The sequence below is a fragment of the Tamandua tetradactyla genome, chromosome 1 (genome assembly GCF_023851605.1).
Source record: "Tamandua tetradactyla isolate mTamTet1 chromosome 1, mTamTet1.pri, whole genome shotgun sequence".
NCBI lineage: Eukaryota > Metazoa > Chordata > Mammalia > Pilosa > Myrmecophagidae > Tamandua > Tamandua tetradactyla.
The window spans coordinates 173,266,393-173,293,745 of NC_135327.1; the positions used below are offsets into that span (position 1 = coordinate 173,266,393).

Here is a 27,353-nt window from a genome sequence, read left to right on the forward strand (position 1 = left end):
ATTATGTGTAGGTCTTATATTTGTTTTACTTTTCAGCCTGTAGATTGGGAGACATTTTCGGATATGTAATATCCATTATTACAGGAATTTGGATAAAAGGCTACCCATACATTCTGATAAAAATCTGATTTTTAGAAGCGTCTTGAAATGGAATCTGGCACAGGTTATTGAAATGGAAAGTACCTCTCTTCCACTCGGAATCCTTCTCTGGACTCTGCCTCTTAGAAATAAAACATCATTATGTAAGGATGTTAGATGTACACAAATACTTACTATAACACGTTTGTGTGACATAAATCTGGAAAAAAAAATGTCCATCTATTAGGGGAATGTTTGAATACTTTTTTGATGCAATATTGAACAGATATTTAAATAAAATGAATTGGCTTCATACCAGTTAACTTGGAGGGATTTTCATAGTGAAATGAGAAATGCAAGATCCAGGGAAGCATATTTGACAAGATCCTACTGTTAATAACTGAATGATGACTCCATCCCCTCACCAATATGTATGTATAGATGTATATTTGTATTTGATGCGGTAAGTCTAGATAAAGATATGAAAGGATATTCATTTAATTGTTAGGGTTGGTTACTTGAAAGAGGAGGAAATGGGGGGAATAAAAGATAAAACAATACAATTATTTTTTTAGGTTATTCCTATTTTTAAAAAAACATTAATGGTATACCATTTATATAAGTATATGTTTTTGTGAGTATGTGCATAGAGAGTTCAATGGAATTATCAAAATAATAATGTTAGTTATCTCAGAATAATAGAATTAAGGTGATTTTTAATTTCTTCATGTTGGCCATGCTTTTTAATTTTACCCATTCTATTAGATGTGTAGTGATCTGTCGTTGTGGTTTTAAATTATATTTCTTTATGATTGACAATAATGACTATTTTTTTCATAATCCTTCTACCTTCCTATATGTTCTTTGGTGAGGTGTATGTTCAAAAGATTTGTCCCTTTTAAAATTTGCTTGTCTCTAAAGCAGAAAATGTTTATTTGGTACAAAATTTATATTTTGACTAGTGCGGTTCCTAATATAAGTTATGTGGACAGCTTAATTGAACACCATAAGTACAGGGAACCTTGAGTAGAGCATAGGATTTTGTAAGTTTGTCCAGAGTGATGCCCCAATAAATCTCAGAGTGATTTGAACAGTGAGTAAAAAAGTATTTGCAAAGTCCCCTTGAGAGAATGGTGAGAAAGGGGGAAAATTCAACTTCCCCAAGTGGAGAATTCTTGATATTCTCACAAGCAGTGTGGACAACCAAAGCAGTAGGCTGAGTCCCGAATCTTTGGGTTTGTTCATATGAAACTTAACCCCACAAAGGATAAGTCAAGCCTACTTAAAATTAGGCCTAAGAGTCACCCCAAGAGAACCTCTTTTGATGCTCAGATGTGGCCTCTCTTTCCAGCCAACACAACAAGCAAACTCATCGCCCTCCCCCTGTCTGCGTGGGACATGACTCCCAGGGGTGCTAACCTCCCTCGTAACATGGAATAGAAATCCTAGAATGAGCTGGGATTCAGCATCAAGGGATTGAGAAAACCTTCTCAACCAAAAGGGGGAAAAAGCGAAATGAGACAAGATAAAGTGTCAAGAGCTAAGGGATTCCAAACAAAGTCGAGAGGCTATCCTGGAGGTTATTCTTACACATTAAATAGATATCACCTTGTTAGTCAAGATGTAATGGAGAGGCTGGAGGGAACTGCCTGAAAATGTAGAGCTACGTTCCAGTAGCCATGTTTTTAAGATGATTGTATAATAATATAGGTTTTACAATGTGACTGTGTGATTGTGAAAACCTTGTGTCTGAGTAAACCTTTTATCTTCCTTATCAACAGACAAGTAAAACATATGGAACAAAAATAAATAATAGGGGGAGCAAATGTAAAATAAATTTAGACTGAAATGCTAGTGATTAATGAAAGGGAGGAGTGAGGGGTATGGTGTGTATGAATTTTTTCTGTTATCTTTTTATTCCTTTTTCTGAATTGATGCAAATGTTCTAAGAAATGATCATGGTGATGAATATGCGACTATGTGATGATATTGTGAATTACTGATTATATGCATGTAGAACGGAATGATCATAAAAAAATTTTGCTTGTCTCTTTTCTCATTTGGTTATGAGAGTTCTTAATATCTATTCTGAATATAAGTCCTTTACCAAATATATGATTTGCAAATATTTTCTTTCCACCTGTGGCTCTGTCCCTAACCTCTGCCTGAGCTTCCCTTGCATATGGAAGTGGCTATGCAACTAACTTCTGGTCAGTGAAATGTGAGTGGATATGATGTATGCAAATTATGAGTCATGCTCTTAAGGCGAATCATCTTTTGCTGTGTGTGTCCTTTTTTCATTGTCTTTATATATAGTGTCCTTCCAAGAGTAGACCTTACATAGTGATCAAGTCCAGTTTATCAATTTGTGTTTTTTAGGCACCCTGACTCTCTTTATTTTTTGCTGTTGTCTTTTCATACTAACCCTAGAACCACCAGTTTAGAGTTGCATAGCAGTAGTGAATGTGGACTGTTTTAGCTTGCTAGCTGCCGGAATGCAATATACTAGAAATGGAATGGCTTTTAAGAAGGGAAATTTAATAAGTTGCTGGTTTATAGTTTTAAGGCCAAGAAAATGTCCCAGTTAAAACAAGTCTATAGAAATGTCCAATCTGAGGTATCCAGGGAAAGATACCTTGATTCAAGAAGGCCAATGAAGTTCAGGGTTTCTCTCTCAAGTGGAAAGGCACGTGGTGAACACGGTCAAGGTTTCTCTGTTGGCTGGAAGGGCACCTGGTGAACACAGTTTCATCTTCTAGCTTCTTCTCCAGCTCCCCAGGAGGCATTTTCTTTCTTCATCTCCAAAAGTTGCTGGCTGGTGAACTCTCTGCTTTGTGGCTCTCTGTTGTGGCTTTCTCGTGGCTGTCGTTCATCTCTACTCTCTCTGAATCTCCAGCATTCTCCAAGAATGTTTCCTCTTTTATAGGATTCCAGTAAACTAATCAAGACCTGCCCAAATGGGTGGAGTCATATCTCTATCTAATCAAGTTCAGCACCCACACTGATTGAGTCACATCTCCTTGGAGATAACCCAATCAAGTTTCCAGCCTATAGCACTGAATAGGGATTAAGAGAAATGGTTTCTCCCACAAGATTGCTTAGGATTAAATCATGACTTTTCTAGGGTACGTAAAGCCTTTCAAACCAGCACATGGTAAAAAATCCTTATTTTGGATCTTAGAGCAAACGCATTGTTTTCCACCATTAAGTTTGATATTACCAGAAGATTTTATAGCTGTTCTTTAAGATATTAAGGTAGTTCCTCCCTATTTCTATTTTGCAGTGTTTTTTTCAAGAATGGATATTGAATTTGTCAAATGCTTTTTCTGTATCTGTTGAAATGATCATGTAGCTTTTCTTTTTTCAGATTGTTAATATGGTACATTATATTGATGATTTTCTATTTACGCTGAACTTTCTTTGTTGGAGTAAGCCCTACTTGGTCATGAGCTCTTATTCTTTTTAGATAATGTTGCGTTTGATATACTATAATTTTAAGTATTTTTGCATTTATGTTCTTGAGTTTTCTTCTAATTTCTGTGTAGTTTTGATATCACAGTAAGGCTGGCCTCATAAACGGAGGTATGGGAGGTATTTTCTCTTCTTTTATTTTCTGGAAGAGTTTGTATGGAATTGGTATTATTTTTTCCATAAATGTTTGGTATATCCACCATTTGTGGGAGTTAGATGCAGTTGTCAACTTGGCCAGGTGAAGGTACCTAGTTCTGTTGCTGTGGACATGAGCTGATGGTATGTGAACCTCATCTGTTGCTCATTACATCTGCAGTCAGCTAAGAGGCATGCCTGCTGTAATGAATGATGTTTGATTTAATTGGCTGGTGTTTAAATGAGCGGTTAACATAGCACAGCCCAAGCAGCTCAGCATACCTCATCTCAGCATTCGCGGCTCAGCCCAGGCCTTTGGAGATGCAGAAAGAAATCACCCCAGGACAAGTTGTTGGAACCCAGAGGCCTGGCGAGAAGGCCAGCAGAGACCATCAAGAAAGACCCATGTAAGAAAGAACCTCAGTTGAAAGTTAACTGCCTTTCCTCTGAAGAACTATATGTTAACTGAATAAATCCCCTTTTATTAAAAGCCAGTCCATCTCTGGTGTGTTGCATTCCAGCAGCTAGCAAATTAGAACACCAGTTAAGCCATCTGGACTTGAATTTTACTTTATGGCGAGGATTTTAACTGCAAAATCAATTTCTTTAATGCATGTAAGGCATTTCAGATTATAGTTTGTTTTGAGTGAACTTTGATAGCTTGTGTCTTTTGAAGAATATCTCCATTTCATTAGTTGAGAGATTTATTGGCATAATGTTGATAATCTTTCCTTACTATCTTTTTAATATCTGTAGAAGTTTTAGTGATATCACCTCTCTCATTCCTAATATTGGTCATTTTTGCCTTCTCTTTTCCCCCTGATCATTCTAATTAGAGATTAATGAATTTCACTTATCTTCTCAGAGAACTAGCTTTTTGTTTCATTTGTTTTCTTTATTCTTAGGTTGGAAACAGATTTTTTATTTGAAACTTTTCTTCTTTTCTGGATTATATGTTAGTGATCTAAATTTTTGTAAGTTTTGCTTTATAGAATTGACTAATTTTGATATATTGGGTTTTAATTTTCATCTTTTCAAATTATTTTCTAATTTCTTTTTTTTTTTTTTTTTTTTTTTTTTTTTTTTTTTTTTTAAAGGAAAGACAGAGAGAAGGAAGGAAGGATAGAAGGAAGGAAGGAAGGAAGAAAGGGAAACATTTTTAAACATTTTCTTGTTTTATTGTATTCTGTTTCTCCGTTTTTGTTACATGGGCTGGGGCCGGGAATCGAACCGAGGTCCTCCGGCATAGCAGGCAAGCACTTTGCCCGCTGAGCCACCGCGGCCCACCCCTCTAATTTCTTTTTTAAAATCTTCTTTGACCAGGTGGGCCAGGGTGGCTTACCAGGCAGAGTTCTCACCTGCCATGCCAGAGACCTGAGTTTGATTCCTGGTGCCTACCCATGCCAAATTAAAAAAAAAAAAAAAAAAAAAAAGTCTTTGACCTATTGATTATTTGCAAGTATGCTTTTTAGTTTCCAAATATTTGCACATTTATTGGAGGTCTTACTGTAATTTAATTCTACTTTAGTCAGAGATATACTTTCTAAGACTTGGTATATTTTGAGATTTATTTTCTGTTCCAGAAAATTGTTTATCTTACTACATCTTCCATTGCTACTTGAAATAATCTGTATTTTGCTTTTGTTGATTTAAGCATTCTATAAATGTCATTCAGTTCAAATTGGTTGATAATGTATGTGATTTAAGTCTTATATTCCTACTGACTTTCTGTGTGCTTATTCTAGCAATTATTGAGAGAGGGATATTGAAATCATCGACTCTGCTAGTGGGTTTGTATTTTTCCTCTTGCAGTTTTATCAGTGTTTGCTTCATATATTTTGAAGTTTTGTCATTAGAGGCATAAATGTTTATCATTGTAATGTGTTCTTAATTGTTTGACTCCATTATTATGAATTACTTTCTTTAGCTTTAATAGTATTTTTTGCTCTGAAATCTGCATTGTCTGGTGTTAATCTAGCCATTCTTTCTTTTTACTTGTGTTATCATGTTCTTTCTTTTTCTGTCTTACTACTTTTAATCTGTTTGTGTTTTTATATTTAAGGTTCTCTTTAAATATATAGAAAGGTCTTGCTTTTTTATAAAATGTAACCGTCTCTTTTAGTTGAGAACTAATCCATTTATATTTAATGTATTCATTTATATGATTAGATTTAAATCTATTATTTTACTTTTTGTTTTTTTTTTTTTTTGTCTTCTGTGTTCTTTTCTCCTTTTTACTTCTTTTTGACAGCTGCATATTTTAATGCCTTTTTTAAAAGTGAGACTCTTTACACACATCCAGTCCATACATGGTATACAGTCAGTGGCTCAAAATATCATCACATAGTTGTGTATTCATCACCGTGGTCATTTTTTAGAATATTTGCATCACTCCAGAAGAAGAAATTAATGGTAAAAAGAGAAAACTCATACATTCTATACCCCTTATCCCTCCCTCTCATTCACCACTAGTATTTACAACTACTCAATGTATTTTACCCTTTGTCCCCCGTCTTATTTATTTATTTATTTATTTATTTATTTATTTATCCATCCATATTTTTTACTCATCTGTCCATACCCTGAATAAAAACATCAGTGATTTTCACAATCACATTGTCACATTGTAAATATTATTTGTTTATACAATTATCTTCAAGAATCAGGGGTACTGGAACACAGCTCAACAGTTTTCAGATACTCCTGGAACTAAACTAAAAAGGGGTATCTATATAATGCATAAGAATAACCTCTTGACTCTGTTTGAAATCACTCAGCTACTGAACCTTTATTTTGCCTCATTTCTCTCTTCACCCTTTTGGTCAAGAAAGCTTTCTCAATCCCTTGATGTCAGGTCCCGGCTCATCCTGAGAGTTCTGTCGCACAGTGTCAGGGAGATTTACAACCCTGGGGGTCATGTCTCACATAGGAGTGAGGGCAGTGGATTCACCTGCCAAGTTGGCTTAGAGAGGCCACATCTGAGCAATAAAAGAGGTTCTCTGGGGGTGACTCTGAGGCCTCATTTTAAGTAGGCTTAGCCTGTACTTTTCAGGAATAAGTTTCATAGGCCTGAACTCCAAGATCAAGATCTCAGCCGATTGATTTGTTGTCCCTACCGCTTGTGAGAATATCATAATTTCTCCAGATGGAGAAGTTGAATATTTGCTCCTTTCTCTCTGGTCCCCCAAGAGGACTTTGCAAATACTTCTTTATTCACTGCCCAAATTACTATGGGATATATCGGGGCACCACACTAACCTGGACAAACCCACAAAATCTCACACTTTAATCAAGATTCCATGTACTTAATGGCATTCAACTAAACTGACCATACAAGAGCATATTAGGAAATGCACTACATAAAATATAAATTCTGCACCAAATAAACATCTCTCCCTTTGCTCTCATACAGAAGTTGAAGTTTTAAAATATGGACCATATCATCCTTTACAGTGTATTCTGATTTATCTTAGTACTATCCAGATCTGCTTCATTTGTATCTGTACTTGAAGTCTGATCACTTTTTCAACTTTTTAAACATTTCCTGTATGGGGTTACTGACTTTCATAACTTCAGAGCTCTATCTCTGAGTTTCCGGTGTCACATAAATACATGAAGTTTCTGAGAACGACCAGGTTATAAGCAAACAGCTCAGTATCTCAGAATTTAGAAATAACAGTTACAACTCCTGAATATGTGTAATTGCTATAAGAGCTTGCAGTCTAGGACTCATTACAGTAGACCCCAACCTGAAAACACATTTTCACCAAGTTTTCATATTATAGTTAGTCCCTATGATGGAGGCATGATAATATTTGTCTTTTTGTTCCTGACATTTCATTCAACATACAGTCCTTAAGGTTCTTATACCTAGTTGCATGCCTCAGAACTTCATTCCTTTTTGCGGCTGCTCAGTAGCCCATTGTATGTATACACCATAATTCCCCTTCCATTCCTCAATCATTGTACCTATAGGTTGCCTCCATCCATTGTGGATCTTGGACAGTGCCGCTGTAAACACCAGTGTGCAAATGTCTATTCGTGTTCCCAAACTCAGTTCCTCCAGATATATACTGAGCAACAGGGTTTCAGAATTATATGGCAGCCCCACCCCTATCCTGTGGAATCGACACACCACCCTCTGAGGGGCTACACCTGTCAATTTGCCTGCTGACAGGTGTACATCTCTTTCTCCATATTTTCTCTGACATTTGTTTCTCTGTTCTTCTTTTTAGAAGACCTGTGTAGATAGCTACCATTGCTAAGGCATATATAATAGCTCCTGCTTCTGCAGAGAGAGGCCCAATAAAGTCTATCTGCCAATTATTTATGTATTTGTTTGTTTGTTTTTCATCACATAGTTGTATATTCATCGTCATGATCATATCCCAGAACATCTGCATCAATTCAGAAAAAGAAATAAAAAGAAAACAAAAAATCCATACTTACCATAACCCCACACACACGCCAACCACGGGCATTTCAATATACTAAATTTATTTTAACATTTATTCCCCCTATTATTTATCCATCTTCAATCCCCATGTTTTACTCATCATCTGTTCATAAGGTAGACAAAAGAAACATCAGACACAGGCCTTACAATCACAGTCACACTGCAAAAGTTATATCATTATACAATCATCTTTAAGAAACATGGCTACTGGAACAAACTACATTTTCATGCACTTCCCTCCAGCCTCTCCAATATACCTTAACTAAAAAGTGATATCTGTATATGTAAGAATAACCTCCAGGATAACTTCTTGACTCTGTTTGAAATCCTTTCAGCCATTGATGCTTTATTTTGTATCATCTCTCTCTTCCCCCTTTCAGTCGAGAAGGTTTTCTCGATCCCTTGGTGCTGAGTTCCAGCTCATTCTAGGATCTCTGTCTAACATTGCCAGGAAGGTCCATACCCCTGGAAATCATGTCCCACATAGAGAGGGAGAGGGCAGTGACCTTGCTTGTCATGTTGCTGAGAGAGAGAGGCTACATCTGAGCAACAAAAGAGGTTCTCTTGGGGTGACTCTTAGGCCTAATTTTAAGTAGGCTAAGCCTATCCTTTGCAGGGTTAGGTTTCATATGAACAAACCCCAAGACTGGGGGCTCAGCCTATTGCTTTGGTTGTCCCCACTGCTTGTGAGAATATGAAGAATTCTCCACTTGGGGAAGTTGCATTTTCCCCCTTTCTCACCATTCTCTCAAGGAGACTTTGCAAATACTTTTTTATTCACTGTTCAAATCCTTCTAGGATTTATTGAAGCATCACTCTGGACAAACTTACAAAATCTCATGCCCTACTCAAGGTTCCATGTACTTATGGTATTCAATTAAGCTGTCCACATAAGTTATATTAGGAAATGCACAAGTCAGAATATAGATTTTGTACCAAATAAACATTTTTTGCTTTAGTCTCACGCATAAGTTAACGTTTTAAAATATTAATTACCATCTATTGTCAGCACCTTGCATTATTGACATTCCTTTGTTCTTCCTCATGCACAACATTTTTAAAATTGTACATGTAGTTACTATAATTAGACACTCTAGATATTCCTAGATTATACCATCTCAGTCTTTATTGTTTGTCTTTCCTTTTGATTTCATTTGTGCTCCCAGGCCTTCTCCCTCTATTATGCTCACATTCCACTTTATTCAGTGTTCTAACATTATTGTATTACAGTTAGGCAGTATTGTGCTGTCCATTTCTGAGTTTTTACACTCAGTCCTGTTGCACAATCTGTATTGCTTCAGTTCCAATTACCCAATATTTACCCTATTTCTATCTCCTGATGAACTCTGTTCTTAACTGAAATAATCCAATTTCATTCATTAATGTGTTTATATCAGTGAGACCGTACAGTATTTGTCCTTTTATTTCTAACTAACCTCACAGAGCATAATGTCCTTAAGGTCCATCCATGTTGTTACATACTTCATAAGTTTATTCTGACTTACGGCTGCGTAATATTCCATTGTATGCATAAACCACAGCTTGTTTAACCACTCATATGTTGATGGACATTTGGGCTGTTTCCATCTCTTGACAGTTGTAAATAATGCTCCTATAAACATTGGTATGCAGATGTCCATTTGTGTTCTTGCCCTTATGTCCTCTGAGTAGATACCTAGCAATGATATTGCCAGATCATATGGCAATTCTGGACTTATCTTCCTGAGGAACCACCAAACTGCCTTCCACAGCAGTTGTACCATTTGACATTCCCACCAACAGTGGATAAGTGTGCCTCTTTCTCTACATCCTCTCTGGCACTTGTCATTTTCTGTTGATAATGGTCATTCTGGTGGGTGTGAGGTGATATCTCATTGTGCTTTGGTTTGCATTTCCCTAATAGCCAGGGAAGTTGAGCATCTTTTCATGTGCCTTTTGACCATTTGTATTTCCTCTTCTGAGAGGTGTCTGTCTTCAAATCTTTTGCCCATTTTGTAATTGGGTTGTCTGTCATTTTGTTGTTGAGCTGAACAATCTCTTTATATATTCTGGATACTAGACCTTTATCTGATACATCGTTTGCAAATGTCTCCCATTATGTAGGCTGTCTTTTTACTTTCTTGACGAAGTTCTGTGATGCTCGTAGTGTTTAATTTTCAGGAGTTCCCAATTATTTCTTTCTTTCTTCAATACTTGTGCTTTGGGTGTAAGATCTAGGAAACTGCTTCCTATAATAAGATTTATACGATATTTCTCTACGTTTTATTCTAACAGTTTTATGATCTTAGATCTAATGTTTAGGTCTTTGATCCATTTTGAGTTAATTTTTGTATTGAGTGTGAGATATCCAGTTACTGGGCACCACGTATTGAACAGAATGTACTGTACCAAGCAAGTTTGACTGCCTTATTAAAGAACAATTGTCCATAGATAAGAGGGTCTGTATTTGAACACTCTGTTCAATTCCCTTGGTTAGTATATCTATCTTTATGCCAGTACCATGCTGTTATGACTACTGTAGCTTCGTAATATACCTTAATGTCAGGTAGCATGAGACCTCCGACTTCATTTTTCTTTCTCAGGATACTTTTAGCTATTCGGGGCACGCTGACTTCCCAGATAAATTTCATTATTGGTTTTTCTATTCCTGAAAGGTAAGTTTTTGAAATTTTAGCTGGTATTGCATTGAATCTGTAAATCAGTTTACATAGAATTGATGTCTTTACTATATTTAGTTTTCCAGTCCATGAACACGATATGTCCTTCCATTTATTTAGGTCTTCTGTGATTTCTTTTAACAATTTCTTGTAGTTTTCTTTGTATAGGTCTTTTGTCTCTAGTTAAATTTATTCCCAAGTATTTTATTCTTTTGTTTGCAATTGTAGATGGATTTTTTTTTCATGACTTCCCCCTCAGATTGTTCATTGCTAATGTATAGAAACTTCAGATTTTTTACTGTTGATCTTGTAACCTGCCACTTTGCTGTACTCATTTATTAGCTTTAGTAGTTTTGCTGTGGATCTTTCGGGATTTCAAAATATAGTATCATATCATTTGCAGACCATGAGAGTTTTACTTCTTCCTTTCTGATTTTGATACCTTGTATTTCTTTTTCTTGTCTAATTACTCTGGCTTCAACTTCCAACACAGTGTTGAATGACAGTGGTGATAGTGGACATCCTTGTTTTGTTTTAGATCTTAGGGGGAAAGTTTTCAGTTTTTCCCCATTGAGGATGATGTTTGCTGTGGGTTTTTCATATATTCCCTTTATCATGTTGAGGAAGTTCCCTTCTATTCCTATCCTTTGAAGTATTTTCAGCAGGAAAGGGTGTTGAATTTTGTTAAATGCCTTTTCTGCATCAGTCATGGCGTGAGATGATCATGAGGTTTTTCTGCTTTGATTTGTTGATATGATGTATTACATTAATTGATTTTCTTATGTTGAACCGTCCTTGCATACCTGGGATGAATCCTACTTGGTCATGGTGTATAATTATTTTAGTATGGTGCTGGATTCAATTTGCAAGAATTTTGTTGAGGGTTTTTGCATCTATATTCATAAGAGAGATTGGCCTGTAGTTTTCTATTTTTGTACTATGTTTGTCTGGCTTTGATATGAGGGTGATGTTGGCTTCATAGAATGTGTTAGATAGCTTTCCCTCCTATTCAGTTTTTTTGAAGAATTTGAGCAGGATTGGTATTAATTCTTTCTTGAATGTTTGGTAGAATTCACATGTGAAGCCATCTGATCCTGGACTTTTGTTTTTGGGCAACTTCTTAATCACTTATTTCATTTCTTTACTTGTGATTGGTTTGTTGAGGTCGTCTTATTTCTTCTTGAGTTAGTGTTGATTGTTCATTCCTTTCTAGGAAGCTGCCTGTTTCATCTACATTGTCAGGTTTATTAGCATAAAGTTGTTTATAGGTTTCTCTCATTACTTCCTTTCTTTCTGTGGAGTAAGTAGTTATGTCTCCTCTTACATTTCTCATTTCATTTATTCACATCCTCTGTCTTCTTTTTGTCAACATCGGTAGGCGTTCATTAATCTTATTGATTTTCTCAGAACCAACTTCTGCTTTTCTTGATTTTCTCTATTGTTTTCATGTTCTCAGTTTCATTTATTTTTGCTCTAATCTTCATTATTTGTTTCCTTTTGTTTGTGTTAGGGTTAGTTTGCTGTTCTTTCTTTACTTCTTCTAAGTGGACAGTTAATTCCTCGATTTTTGCTCTTCTTTTTTGATACAGGCATTTAGGGCAATAAATTTCCTTCTTAGTACTGCCTTTGCTGCATCCCATAAATTTTGATATGTTGTGTTTTCATTTTTACTTGCCTTGAGATATTTACTGATTTCTCTTGTAATTTCTTCCTTTACCCACTCATTATTTAAGAGTGTGTTATTGATGGAAAGCCACATTGAATTTTTGCCAGATGAAAAATGCATGCAACAATCAAATTTCTAAGAAGGTGTCAAGTGGGGAATGATAATGCGGAACAATCGAGAAATGAGTATATTGAAAGATAGCAGAAGCAATGACCATTTTTTTCCCAAGAGGGAGTGGAAATCTGTAGTAAGCACAAGTATAGGCTGAATTCTTCTTAAAAAGCCATGTTCTCAGACAAAAGAAAGGCATCACTTAGATTTTTTTAATTAAAGATTTTAGAGAAACTGGACATGAGATGTTTGTATGCTATTTTTTTCGATCTTCCCTTTTTTTTCTTTTTCTTTTTTCTTTTGTTTTTTAGGAGGGTTAGGAATAAGAAAAACAAAGTTAATACATATGTAATACATAGAAACTTCCAAAATAAAATACCACTGATGATTTAAAAAAAAAAGAAAAAAAGAGTGTGTTGTTGAACCTACATATATTTGTGAATTTCCTGGCACTCTGCCTATTATTGATCTCCAACTTCATTCCTTTATGATCTGAGAAAGTGTTTTGTATGATTTCAGTCTTTTTAAATTCATTGAGATTTGCTTTGTGACTCAACATATGGTCTATCCTTGAGAATGATCCATGAGCACTTGAGAAAAAGGTATATCCTGTTGGTGTAATGTTCTATAAATGTCTGTTAAGTCTAGCTTATATATTATATTATTGAAATTCTATGTTTCTTTATTGATCCTCTGTCTAGATGTTCTGTCCATTGATGAGAGTGGGGAATTGAAGTCTCCAACTATTATGGTAGATGTGTCTATTTCTCTTTTCAGTGTTTTCAGTGTTTACCTCATGTGTTTTGGACCATTCTGGCTCGGTGCATAAATATTTATGATTGTTATGTCTTCTTGTTGAATTATTCCTTTTATTAATACATAGTGTCCTTCTTTGTCTCTTTTAATTGATTTACATTTGAAGTCTAATTTGCTGGATGTTAATATAGCTACTCCTGCTAATATCTTTTCCTAACTTTTCGCTTTCAACCTATGTTTGTCCTTAGGTCAAACCTGGGTTTCCTGTAGACAGCATATAGATTGGTCCTGTTTTTTAATCCATTCTGCCAGTCTGTGTGTTTTGATTGGGGAGTTTAATCCATTAACATTTAGTGTTGTTGCTGTACAAGCAGTACTTTCTTCTACCATTTTGCCTTTTGGATTTTATATGCCATATCTAATTTTCCTTCTTTTTACCTTTACTGATAGTCTTCATTTTTACACTCTTCTCCACACCTCTCTCTCCTTTCTTTTCCTATCTGCTTCTAGTGCTCCCTTTAGTATTTCTTGCAGAGGCTGTCTCTTGGTCACAAATTCTGTCAGTGATTTTTTGTCTGAAAATGTTTTGATTTCTCCCTCAATTTTGAAGGACAACTTTGCTGGATATAGAATTCTTGGTTGGCAGTTTTTCTCTTTTAGTAATTTAAATATATCATCCCACTGTCTTCTCACCTCCATGGTTTCTGCTGAAAAATCTATTCATAGCCTTATTGGACTTCCCTTGTATGTGATGGATTGCTTTTGTCTTGCTACTTTCAAGATTCTGTCTTTCTCTTTGACATCTGACTTTCTGATTAGTAAGTGTCTTGGAGCACGTCTATTTGAATCTTTTCTGTTTGGGATATTGCTGCACTTTTGGATCTGTAATTTTAAGTTTTTCCTTAGAGTTGTGAAATTTTCAGTAATAATTTCCTGCATTAGTTTTCCTCCTTCTTTTCCCTTCTTTTCTCTGTCTGGGACATGTACAACTTGTATTTTCATGCGTTTCATGTTGTCATTCAGTTCCCTGAATCCCTGCTCATATTTTTCCATTCTTTCCCCTATATTTTCTTTTGCTTGTCAGATTTCAAATGTCCCATCCTCTAGTTCACTACTCCTATCTTCTGCCGCTTGAATCTGACATTGTAGGTTTCCATTGTTTTTTTTCGTCTCTTCTATTGTGACTTTCATTCCCATAAGTTCTGTTTTTTCAGACCTTTGATTTCTTCTTTTTGTTCATTTCTTGCCTTCTTTTTATCCTCCCTCAGTTCACTGATTTGATTTTTGATGAGGTTTTCCATGTCTCTTCGAACATTCTAAATTAATTGTTTCAACTCTTGTATCTCAATTGAATTGTTGGTTTGCTCCTTAGGGCCATATCTTCAATTTTCTTAGTAAGATTTGTTGGCTGGCGTCTAGGCATTTGATTACCTTAATTTGTTTATTCTGGAGATTGTTTTCACTTTTTTTTACCTTGGATTTTCTTGCTGGTTGACTTTGTTGTTTATATGTTCTTTGACATTCGGTTCAGCTTATTCTGGACCTCTAGCTTAGGTTTTGTTCAACAGACCAGAATTTTTCAGTTCTTGTTGTCTTGTTTCTTGCATTGCCTTTATGGTAAAACTTCCCCCCGCCCCCCCACCCTTAGGAGGGTCTATTTAGGTATTGTAGACAGACCCCAGCCAGATTTTCCCAGACCAAACTCGCCTCCTGTCAGGAGGAGAGAGTCACCTGCCTCAGTTTTCCCTGAGGATGAGACCCAGTAGATTGGAAGGCTTTCCATATGAAGCCTCTGGACTCTCTGTTTTTCCTGTCCTGCCCAATATATTGTGGTTGTCTGCCTGCAGATCCCCCAGCATAAGGTGATTCGGTACCTTTAACTTTAGCAGACTCTCCTTACTGGGGCATGGTGGAGAAAGAGGAGAGGTTATAGTCTGTTTTTAATCACTTCACTTTTCTAGATCCTGGGGTCTGAACTCTTTGAGGGAGGGATTCCATCTGAGCTGGGCCCCGCCCCTCTCTGGGGAAGACAGAGTACTCAAACAAGCTTAATTCCGTCTATGCCTGGGGCATTGGAGCCATAGCTTCAAGAAACCTTGCAACTGTATCCAAAGAGCAGTGAAGTGTATAAACACAGCCACCAAAATGAAGGAGAAAAATCCTTTTCAGAGCAGGACCCCCGCTCCTCGGGTTTGCCAATCAAGCACTTAAGTTGTTCTGTTGCTCTGTGTATCTCCAGGTCCTGTGTGTCCCCTCCTTTCCTTTGGGGTCCAGACCTTTTCCAATCCAGAAGAACCTCTGTTTGGGGTTTTTTTGTTGTTGTTGTTGTTTTTCCCCTTTTTCTTTCAACCCTGCCCCCTTGGACTGCGTAAAAAACAGCGACCTCCACTTTTACCTGAGGTTCATCTGCGCTCGGGGCCTATTTTTAGTAGTCAGAATTTGTTAATTCCACAATTGGAATAATATCCCCAGGGTCCATCCATGTCATTACATGCTGCATTACTGTGCTGGTTTGAAAGGATATACATACCCTAGAAAAGCCATGTTTTTATTCTAATCCCATTTTCTAATGGCAACTGTTTCTTCTAATCTCTATTTAGTACTATATGTTGAAAACTTTAATTAGATTATCTCCATGGAGCTGTGACTCACTTAAAAGTGGGTGTTAAACTGGACATGTCTCCACCTATTACAGATGGGTCTTGATTACTTAACCAAGTCTCCACCTATTACAGGTGGGTCTTGATTACTTTACTGAAATCTTATAAAAGAGAGAACAAGAGGAAAAGCCATGAGATTCTGAGAGAGGAGAGAACAACATGGCCGCAAGAGAGAGAATCTACTAACCAGTGACTTTTAGAAGTGAAGAAGGAAAATGCCTCCCAAGGAGTTGGAGAGGAAGCTAGCAGATGACACGTGTTCTCCATGTGCCTTTCCAGATGAGAGAGAAACCCTGACCATTTTTACCATATATATGCCTTTCCACTTGAGAGAGAAACCCTGAACTTCATTGCCCTTCTTGAATCAAAGTGACTTTCCCTGGATGCCTTAGATTGGACATTTCTATAAATTTGTTTTAATTGGACATTTTCTTGGCCTTAGAACTGTAAAATAGCAACTTACTAAATCCCCCCTTTTAAAAGCCATTCCGCGTCTAGTATATTGCATTCCAGCATCTAGCAAACTAAAACAGTCCACATTCATTACTTCTATGCAACACTAAACTGGAGGTTTAGAGAAGAGCAAAAAATCAAGGTGTTCAAGCTTTCTGTTTGCAAGTATTTTGTTGAGGATTTTTGTATCTGTATTCATTAGGGAGATTGGTGTGTAATTTTCTTTTCTTGTAGTATCTTTGTCTGGCTTTGGTATTAGGGTGATGTTGGCTTCATAGAATGAGTTATGTAACTTTCCCTCTTCTCAATTTTTTTGAAGAGTTTGAGCAGGATTGGTACTAATTCTTTCTTGAATGCTTGACAGAATTTACATGTGAAGCCATCTGGTCCTGGATTTTCTTTTTTGGGAATTTCTTTTTTTTTTATTAATTAATTTTAAAAAATTAACAACAAACAAACAAAACAATAAGATATCATTCCATTCTACATATATAATCAGTAATTCTTAATATCATTACATAGTTGCATATTCATCATTTCTTAGAACATTTGCATTGATTTAGAAAAATAAAACGATAATAGAGAAAAAAAAGTTATACATACCATACCCCTTACCCCTTGCTTTCATTTACCACTAGCATTTCAAACTAAATTTATTTTAATGTTTGTTCCCCCTATTATTTATTTTTATTCCATATGTTCTACTGTTTTGTTGATATGGTAGATAAAAGAAGCATCAGACACAAGGTTTTCAGATTCACAGAGTCACACTGTGAAAGCTGTATCATTGTTCAGTCATCATCAAGAAACATGGCTACTGGAACACAGCTCTACATTTTCAGGCAGTTCCCTCCAGCCTCTCCACTACATCCTGAACAACAAGGTGATATCTACTTAATGCGTAAGAATAACCTCCAGGATAACCTCTCAACTCTGTTTGGAATCTCTCAGCCATTCAGAGATGAGAGTCTCATTTCACTCTTCCCCCTTTTGGTGGAGAAGGTTCTCTCAATCCCTTGATGTTAGTTCTTAGCTCATTCTAGGGTTTTTCTCAGTCCCTTGATGCTGAGTCTCAGCTCATTCCAGGATCTCTGTTTTTTGGGGAATTTCTTGATGACTGCTTCAATCTGTTTACTTCTAATTGGTTTGTTGAGGTTGTCCTTTTTCTCGAGTCAGTGTTGGTTGTTCATGCCTTTCTAAGAAATTGTCCATATCATCTACATTGTCTTGTTTATTACTATACAGTTGCTCATAGTATCCTCCCTTTCACCTCTTTTATCTCTGCATGTCAGTGTTTACATCTTCTCATACATTTCTGATTTTATTTATTTGTATTCTCTCTCTGTCTCTCTCTCTCTTGTTGGGTTTTTTTTTTTTTTTTTTTTTTTCAGTCAGCCTAGCTTTGGGCCTTTTCTAGTTTGCTACCTGCCAGAATGCAAGATACCAGAAGCAGAATGGCTTTTAACTTTTTTTTTTTTTTTTTTGTATGCTGTTTGGTGGGGTCACATTTCATTCTTTTTCCACATGAGTATCCTGTTATTGCAGCACTATTTGTTGAATTTTTGTTTATTCTTTGTTTTGCTTGTTTATTTGTTTTGGGGACGTGTATGGACTGGGAATCAAACTCAGTTTTCCCTCATGGCAGACGAGAATTCTACCACTGAACTACTCTTGCACCCCACAGAATGACTTTTTAAAAACTTATTAAATTAAGTTGCTAGTTACAGTTCTAATGCCAAGAAAATTTCTCAATTAAAACAGTCTATAGAAACATCCAATCTAAGGCATCCAGAGAAGATACCTTAGTTCAAGAAGGCCAGTGATGTTCAGTGCTTCTCTCTCTCAGCTGGAAGGGCACATGGTGAACATGACAGCATCTGCTGGCTTTCTCTCCAGGACTCTTATTTCATGAAGCATCCCAGGAGGCATGTTCCTTCTTTGTCTCCAAAGTCACTGACTGGTAGACTCTCTACTTTGTGGTTCTGTGGCATTCTGAAGCTTTCTCCAAAGTACTTCTTCTTTTATAGGATTCCAGTAAGCTAATCAAGACCTATGTAGAATGGGTTGTAGACACATCACCATCTAATTTAAGTTTAATACCCACAATTGATTGAATCACATCTCTGTGGAGATAACCGAATCAGATTTCTAGACTATGATGCTGAATAGGAATTAAAAGAAACCATTGCTCCCACAAGGTTGATTAGGATTAGAACATGGCTTTTCTTGGGTACATAATTCTTTCAAACTGGCCCAGGGCCCATCCATTTTAATGATTTCACAAACATCCAACTTCTGATTTTGTTGATTTCCTTGATTATTTTCATGTTCTCAATTTCATTTATTTCTACTCTTAGCTTCTTTACTTCTTTCCTTTTGTTTGCTTAGGGGTTAATTTGCTGTTCTTTTTCTACTTCTTCCAAGTGAACATTTAATCCCGTCAATTTTACTTTTTTTCTTTTTTAATATAGGCATTTAAGGCAATAAATTTCTCTCTGAGCTCTGATTTTGCTATATCCGATAAATTTTTATATGTTGTGTTTTCATTTTCATCTGACTTGAGATATTTGCTGATTTCTTTTGTAGTTTCTTTCTTAACCCACTGATTAAGAGTATGTTGTTTAGCCTCCATATATTTGTGAGTTTTCTGGCTGTCTGTCTGTTACTGATTTCCAGCTCAATTCCATTATGATCTGAGAAAGCGTTTTGTATAATTTCAGTCTTTTAATATTTATTGCAATTTACTTTGTGTCCCAGTATATGGTCTGTCCTTGAAAGTGATCCATGAGAACTTGAGAAAAATGTATGTCCTGCTGTTGTGGGTGTAATGTTCTCTAAATGTCTGTTAAGTCTAGTTCATTTATTGTATTATTCAAAATTTGTTTCCTCATTGATCCTCTGTCTAGATGTTCTATCCATTGAGAGAGTGGGGAATTGCCATCTCCACCTATTATAGCACTGTCTGCTTTTCCCTTTAGTGTTGTCCCTGCAGCGTTGTCAGTGTTTGCCTCCTGTATTTTGGAGCACTGTGGCTCGGTGCATATATATTCATGATTGTTATGTTTTCTTGTTGAATTGTTCCTTTTATACATAGTGTTGTTCTTTGTCTCTTATTTATTTTACATTTGATGTCTAATTTGTCATAGTTACTCCTCCTCTTTTCTTTTTGTTGTTTCTATGGAATATCTTTTCCCAGTCTTTCACTTTCAGCCTACTTTTGTCCTTGGGTCTAAATTGAGACTCTTCTAGAAAGAAAATAGATAGTTCCTGTTTCTTTAATTCATTCTGTTAGTCTGTGTCCTCTGATTCAAGAGTTTCATCCATTAACATATAATGTTCTTACTGTAAAGGTAGTACTTCTACCATTTTGTCTTTTAGATTTTGTAATGTCATATCTATTTTTTTCCCTTTTAACCTGTACTAATAATCTTCGTTTCTGCACTCTTCTCCAAGACCTCTCTTTCTCCTGACTTTTCCTGTTTGCCTGTCATCCTCCCTTTAGTACTTCTCACAGAGCCAGCCTCTTGATCACAAATTCTCTCAGTGATTGTTTGTCTGAAAATACTTTAATCTTGACCTCATTTTAGTTTAGTTGTTTTTTTTTTTGTCCTCTCAGACACATATTTAGTAATTGTAGAACTCCAAATGAACCTCAGGATCAAATCAACGTGAGTGATTTGACACCCATGGCTTTGTCCGACTAGGCTGGGATGTACTTTAGCCATCCTTTCATCTGCTGAGCTTCTCTCATCAGCAAAGAAACTGTAGGATCATGGTGCTGGATGTATGTACTGATCTTATGTATTCCATGTTTAGTTTCAATAAAGCATTTGTACTAATGCTCTGGAGCTTGGAGGATAATTAAAGGAATGATTGGTAATTCCAAGGAAGGTGTGGGCCTACACAAGAGCTATCTTTGGAGAGAAACCTAAGTTGTTTCTTGCAGAGCCAGGACAGTCCCCACATAGGCCACGAGGGCTAAGAACCTGGACCCCTCTTTGTCTCTGAACTATAACAGGTTCTTGCTCTCTCTGAGAAGAAGCTGAGGTTTTGCATTCAGGAATTTTCAGTGATTAAGCACAATTATGTCATTTCTGATCCCTTCATCCATGTCGAAAATATGAGGCAAAGTAGACAACAAAGCAAGAAAATGCTTAATCTGACAGTTAAGAGAAATGGATAGTCCTGCTTTTATTTCTGCCATTATAGGTAATGCACCCCTTTTTTTTTTTTTATTAACGGAAAGAAAAAAAAAAGAAATTAACACAACATTTAGAAATCATACCATTCTACATATGTACTCAGTAATTCTTAACATCATCACATAGATGCATGATCATTGTTTCTTAGTACATTTGCATTGGTTTAGAGGAACTAGCAAAACAACAGAAAAAAATATAAAATGTTAATATAAAGAAAAGAAATAAAAGTAGTAGTAATAGTAAAAAACAACAACAAACAAACCAACAAGCAAACAAAAACAAAAAAAACCCTATAGCTCAGATGCAGCTTCATTCAGTATTTTAACATGATTACTTTACAATTAGGTATTATTGTGCTGTCCATTTTTGAGTTTTTGTATCTAGTCCTGTTGGACAGTCTGTATCCCTTCAGCTTCAATTACCCATTGTCTTACCCTGTTTCTAACTCCTGCTGAACTCTGTTACCAATGACATATTTCAAGTTTATTCTCGAATGTCCGTTCATATCAGTGGGACCATACAGTATTTGTCCTTTAGTTTTTGGCTGGATTCACTCAGCATAATATTCTCTAGGTCCATCCATGTTATTACATGGTTCATAAGTTTATCTTGTCTTAAAGCTGCATAATATTCCATCGTATGTATATACCACAGTTTGTTTAGCCACTCTTCTGTTGATGGACATTTTGGCTGTTTCCATCTCTTTGCAATTGTAAATAACGCTGCTATAAACATTGGTGTGCAAATGTCCGTTTGTGTCTTTGCCCTTAAGTCCTTTGAGTAGATACCTAGCAATGGTATTGCTGGGTCGTATGGCAGTTCTATATTCAGCTTTTTGAGGAACCGCCAAACTGCCTTCCACAGTGGTTGCACCCTTTGACATTCCCACCAACAGTGGATAAGTGTGCCTCTTTCTCCGCATCCTCTCCAGCACTTGTCATTTTCTGTTTTGTTGATAATGGCCATTCTGGTGGGTGTGAGATGATATCTCATTGTGGTTTTGATTTTAATTTCTCTAATGGCCAGGGACATTGAGCATCTCTTCATGTGCCTCTTGGCCATCCGTATTTCTTCTTCTGGTAGGTGTCTGTTTAAGTCTTTTTCCCATTTTGTAATTGGGTTGGCTGTCTTTTTGTTGTTGAGTTGAATAATCTTTTTATAAATTCTGGATACTAGACCTTTATCTGATATGTCGTTTCCAAATATTGTCTCCCATTGTGTAGGCTGTCTTTCTACTTTCTTGATGAAGTTCTCTGATGCACAAAAGTGTTTAATTTTGAGGAGCTCTCATTTATTTATTTCCTTCTTCAGTGTTCTTGCTTTAGGTTTAAGGTCCATAAAACCACCTCCAGTTGTAAGATCCATAAGATATCTCCCAACATTTTCCTCTAACTGTTTTATGGTCTTAGACCTAATGTTTAGATCTTTGATCCATTTTGAGTTAATTTTTGTATAGGGTGTGAGAGATGGGTCTTCTTTCATTCTTTTGCATATGGATATCCAGTTCTCTAGGCACCATTTATTGAAGAGACTGTTCTGTCCCAGGTGAGTTGGCTTGACTGCCTTATCAAAGATCAGATGTCCATAGATGAGAGGGTCTATATCTGAGCACTCTATTCGATTCCATTGGTCGATATATCTATCTTTATGCCAATACCATGCTGTTTTGACCACTGTGGCTTCATAATATGCCTTAAAGTCAGGCAGCGCGAGACCTCCAGCTTCGTTTTTTTTCCTCAAGATGCTTTTAGCAATTCGGGGCACCCTGCCCTTCCAGATAAATTTGCTTATTGGTTTTTCTATTTCTGAAAAATAAGTTGTTGGGATTTTGATTGGTATTGCGTTGAATCTGTAAATCAATTTAGGTAGGATTGACATCTTAACTATATTTAGTCTTCCAATCCATGAACACGGTATGCCCTTCCATCTATTTAGGTCTTCTGTGATTTCTTTTAACAGTTTTTTTTTTTTTTTTTTTTTTTTTTAAGGAAAGACAGAGAGAAGGAAGGAAGGATAGAAGGAAGGAAGGAAGGAAGAAAGGGAAACATTTTCTTGTTTTATTGTATTCTGTTTCTCCATTTTTGTTACATGGGCTGGGGCCGGGAATCGAACCGAGGTCCTCCGGCATAGCAGGCAAGCACTTTGCCCGCTGAGCCACCGCAGCCCGCCCTAACAGTTTTTTGTAGTTTTCTTTATATAGGTTTTTTGTCTCTTCGGTTAAATTTATTCTTAGGTATTTTATTCTTTTAGTTGCGATTGTAAATGGGATTCGTTTCTTGATTTCCACCTCAGCTTGTTCATTACTAGTGTATAGAAAAGCTACAGATTTTTGAATGTTGATCTTGTAGCCTGCTACTTTGCTGTACTCATTTATTAGCTCTAGTAATTTTGTTGTGGATTTTTCCGGGTTTTCGACGTATAGTATCGTATTGTCTGCAAACAGTGATAGTTTTACTTCTTCCTTTCCAATTTTGATGCCTTGTATTTCTTTTTCTTGCCTAATTGCTCTGGCTAGAACTTCCAACACAATGTTGAATAATAGTGGTGATAGTGGACATCCTTGTCTTGTTCCTGATCTTAGGGGGAAAGTTTTCAATTTTTCCCCATTGAGGATGATATTAGCTGTGGGTTTTTCATATATTCCCTCTATCATTTTAAGGAAGTTCCCTTTTATTCCTATCTTTTGAAGTGTTTTCAGCAGGAAAGGATGTTGAATCTTGTCAAATGCCTTCTCTGCATCAATTGAGATGATCATGTGATTTTTCTGCTTTGATTTGTTGATATGGTGTATTACATTAATTGATTTTCTTATGTTGAACCATCCTTGCATACCTGGGATGAATCCTACTTGGTCCTGATGTATAATTCTTTTAATGTGTTGTTGGATACGATTTGCTAGAATTTTATTGAGGATTTTTGCATCTGTATTCATTAGAGAGATTGGTCTGTAGTTTTCTTTTTTTGTAATATCTTTGCCTGGTTTTGGTATGAGGGTGATGTTGGCTTCATAGAATGAATTAGGTAGTTTTCCCTCCACTTCGATTATGTTGAAGAGTTTGAGGAGAGTAGGTACTAATTCTTTCTGGAATGTTTGATAGAATTCACATGTGAAGCCATCTGGTCCTGGAGTTTTCTTTTTAGGGAGCTTTTGAATAACTAATTCAATCTCTTTACTTGTGATTGGTTTGTTGAGGTCGTCTATTTCTTCTTGAGTCAAAGTTGGTTGTTCATGTCTTTCCAGGAACCTGTCCATTTCTTCTAAATTGTTGTATTTTTTAGCGTAAAGTTGTTCATAGTATCCTGTTATTACCTCCTTTATTTCTGTGAGGTCAGTAGTTATGTCTCCTCTTTCATTTCTAATCTTATTTATTTGCATCCTCTCTCTTCTTCTTTTTGTCAGTCTTGCTAAGGGCCCATCAATCTTGTTGATTTTCTCTATTGTTTTCATGTTTTCAATTTCATTTATTTGTGCTCTAATCTTTGTTATTTCTTTCCTTTTGCTTGCTTTGGGATTAGTTTGCTGTTCTTTCTCCAATTCTTCCAAGTGGACAGTTAATTCCTGCATTTTTGCCTTTTCTTCTTTTCTGATAAAGGCATTTAAGGCAATAAATTTCCCTCTTAACACTGCCTTTGCTGCGTCCCATAAGTTTTGATATGTTGTGTCTTCATTTTCATTTGCCTCTAGGTATTTACTAATTTCTCTTGCAATTTCTTCTTTGACCCACTTGTTGTTTAAGAGTGTGTTGTTGAGCCTCCATGTATTTATGAATTTTCTGGCACTCCGCCTATTATTGGTTTCCAACTTCATTCCTTTATGATCCGAGAAAGTGTTGTGTATGATTTCAATGTTTTTAAATTTGTTAAGACTTGCTTTGTGACCCAGCATATGGTCTATCTTTGAGAATGATCCATGAGCACTTGAAGAAAAGGTGTATCCTGCTGTTGTGGGATGTAATGTCCTATAAATGTCTGTTAAGTCAAGTTCATTTATAGTAATATTCAGGTTCTCTATTTCTTTATTGATCCTCTGTGTAGATGTTCTGTCCACTGATGAGAGTGGTGAATTGAAGTCTCCAACTATTATGGTATATGTGTCTATTTCCCTCTTCAGTGTTTGCAGTGTATTCCTCACGTATTTTGGGGCATTCTGGTTCGGTGCGTAAATATTTATGATTGTTATATCTTCTTGCTTAATTGTTCCTTTTAATAGTATATAGTGTCCTTCTTTGTCTCTTTTAACTGTTTTACATTTGAAGTCTAATTTGTTGGATATTAGTATAGCCACTCCTGCGCTTTTCTGGTTGTTGTTTGCATGAAATATCTTTTCCCAACCTTTCACTTTCAACCTATATTTATCTTTGGGTCTAAGATGTGTTTCCTGTAGACAGCATATAGAAGGATCCTGTTTTTTAATCCATTCTGCCAGTGTATGTCTTTTAATTCGGGATTCAGTCCATTGACATTTAGAGTTATTACTGTTTGGATAATATTTTCCTCTACCATTTTGCCTTTTGTATTATATATATCATATCTGACTTTCCTTCTTTCTACACTTTTCTCCATGTCTCTCTCTTCTGTCTTTTTGTATCTGACTCTAGTGCTTCCTTTAGTATTTCTTGCAGAGCTGGTCTCTTGGTCACAAATTCTCTCAGTGACTTTTTGTCTGAGAATGTTTTAATTTCTCCCTCATTTTTGAAGGACAATTTTGCTGGATATAGGAGTCTTGGCTGGCAGTTTTTCTCTTTTAGTAACTTAAATATATCATCCCACTGTCTTCTAGCTTCCATGGTTTCTGCTGAGAAATCTACACATAGTCTTATTGGGTTTCCCTTGTATGTGATGGATTGTTTTTCTCTCACTGCCTTCAAGATCCTCTCTTTCTCTTTGACCTCTGACATTCTAACTAGTAAGTGTCTTGGGGAACGCCTATTTGTGTCTAATCTCTTTGGGGTGCGCTGCAGTTCTTGGATCTGTAATTTAAGGTCTTTCATAAGAGTTGGGAAATTTTCAGTGATAATTTCTTCCATTAGTTTTTCTCCTCCTTTTCCCTTCTCTTCTCCTTCTGGGATACCCACTATACGTATATTTGTACGGTTCACATTGTCCTTGAGTTCCCTGATACCTTGTTCAAATTTTTCCATTCTTTTCCGGATAGTTTCTGTTTCTTTTTGGAATTCAGATGTTTCATCCTCCAAATCACTGATTCTATCTTCTGTTTCTTTAAATCTGTCATTGTAGGTATCCATTGTTTTTTCCATCTTTTCTACTTTATCTTTCACTTCCATAAGTTCTGTGATTTGTTTTTTCAGTTTTTCTATTTCTTCTTTATGTTCAGCCCATGTCTTCTTCATGTCCTCCCTCAATTTATCGATTTCGTTTTTGAAGAGGTTTTCCATTTCTGTTCGTATATTCAGCATTAGTTGTTTCAGCTCCTGTATCTCATTTGAACTATTGGTTTGTTCGTTTGACTGGACCATATGTTCAATTTTCTGCGCGTGATCCGTTATCTTCTGCTGGCGTCTGGGCATTTAGTCAGATTTCCCCGGGTGTTCGACCCCACAGGTTTAAAGATTTTTCTGTGCAATCTCTGGGTTCTGTTCTTCCTAACCTGCCCAGTAGGTGGCGCTCGTGGCACACGCCTGTCTGTGGGTTCCACCAGCGAAAGTTGCTGTGGGTCCCTCAACTCTGGAAAACTCTCGCCGTAGGGGAGGTTCGGCATCCGAAGCGTCTTGGAAGAATGCCAGCCGGCCCGGGGTTCCAAACGCGGGGAGGGTCGCCGGCCGTCGCAGCACAGGAGAGCGTCTGGCCAAATTAGCCAGTCGGCCTGGGGCACCAAGCGTGGCGGGAGGGCGCCAGCTGTCGCAGCCCGGGAGAGAATGCACCCCTTTTAAGTTCCAAGATGCTACTGATTTCCCTTTATTGTGTAGGTGCAGTTATAGGCCTAAAATAAAATATTCTAAACCTGTCTCTGTGACATGAGGTTGCCTTGAGTTATTTGGTCACATCACCTATAGATAGATGCCACAGATGATGTGGCTCTGCAAGGATCTGCCTTTTTGCTTATTGGCAGTCATTGAGTTAATAATGCTTTAAAAGTGAGGCAAGAAGCCTGGGCTGTTTCTGTTTGATGACAGTCACACCAGTTGGCTGTCTAAAACCCTCGTGACTATGAGGTTTCTTTTTGTAAGTCAGGAATTTTTCTGCTATGAAAGAGTCTAAACTTTGAGACATATTCAATTCTGGTGTGAGTTCTTTTCTTTCAGGACAGTATAAAAGAAGTAAAATGATGTATAGAAAGGGTACCACAGTGGGAGTCCAGTTCTGCCTTGAACTAATTGTGAGACTGTGAGTAAACATGGAAAACCTCAGTTTCTGTCTGCAAGTGTCTTACTGGACTGGATAGTCTTGAAGTCCCTTTTACAGCCTGAGATTTTGTATAATCACTGAAGTGCTTGAGTGTCCGGGGTCCTTAAGAAAACAAGTGTGTCCTCCCATCCTCTCATCCCAAAATTTAGGCTAGAAATCAGTGTGTTATTCTCTCTGGTTCCCTAAACCATGCTGTCTCCTGATCTGCACTGGCCACTCAGGGAGGAATGAAAGAAAGGGTTTGTAATGTAAAAATGTAGTGACAGCTGACCATTTAGTAGAAATGAGCCTTGATCTACACAGTTTTGTGTGGCATCTATAAAAGACTATTTTTTCCTATCT

General features: G+C 36.7%; 1 protein-coding gene across 1 annotated transcript in view; it reads left to right on the forward strand.

Annotated features, from left to right (window-relative positions):
• Positions 1-27,353, forward strand: part of MKLN1 (muskelin 1) — a 299,405-nt gene that overhangs the window by 84,075 nt on the left and 187,977 nt on the right. The gene's annotated exons all lie outside the window — the stretch shown is intronic.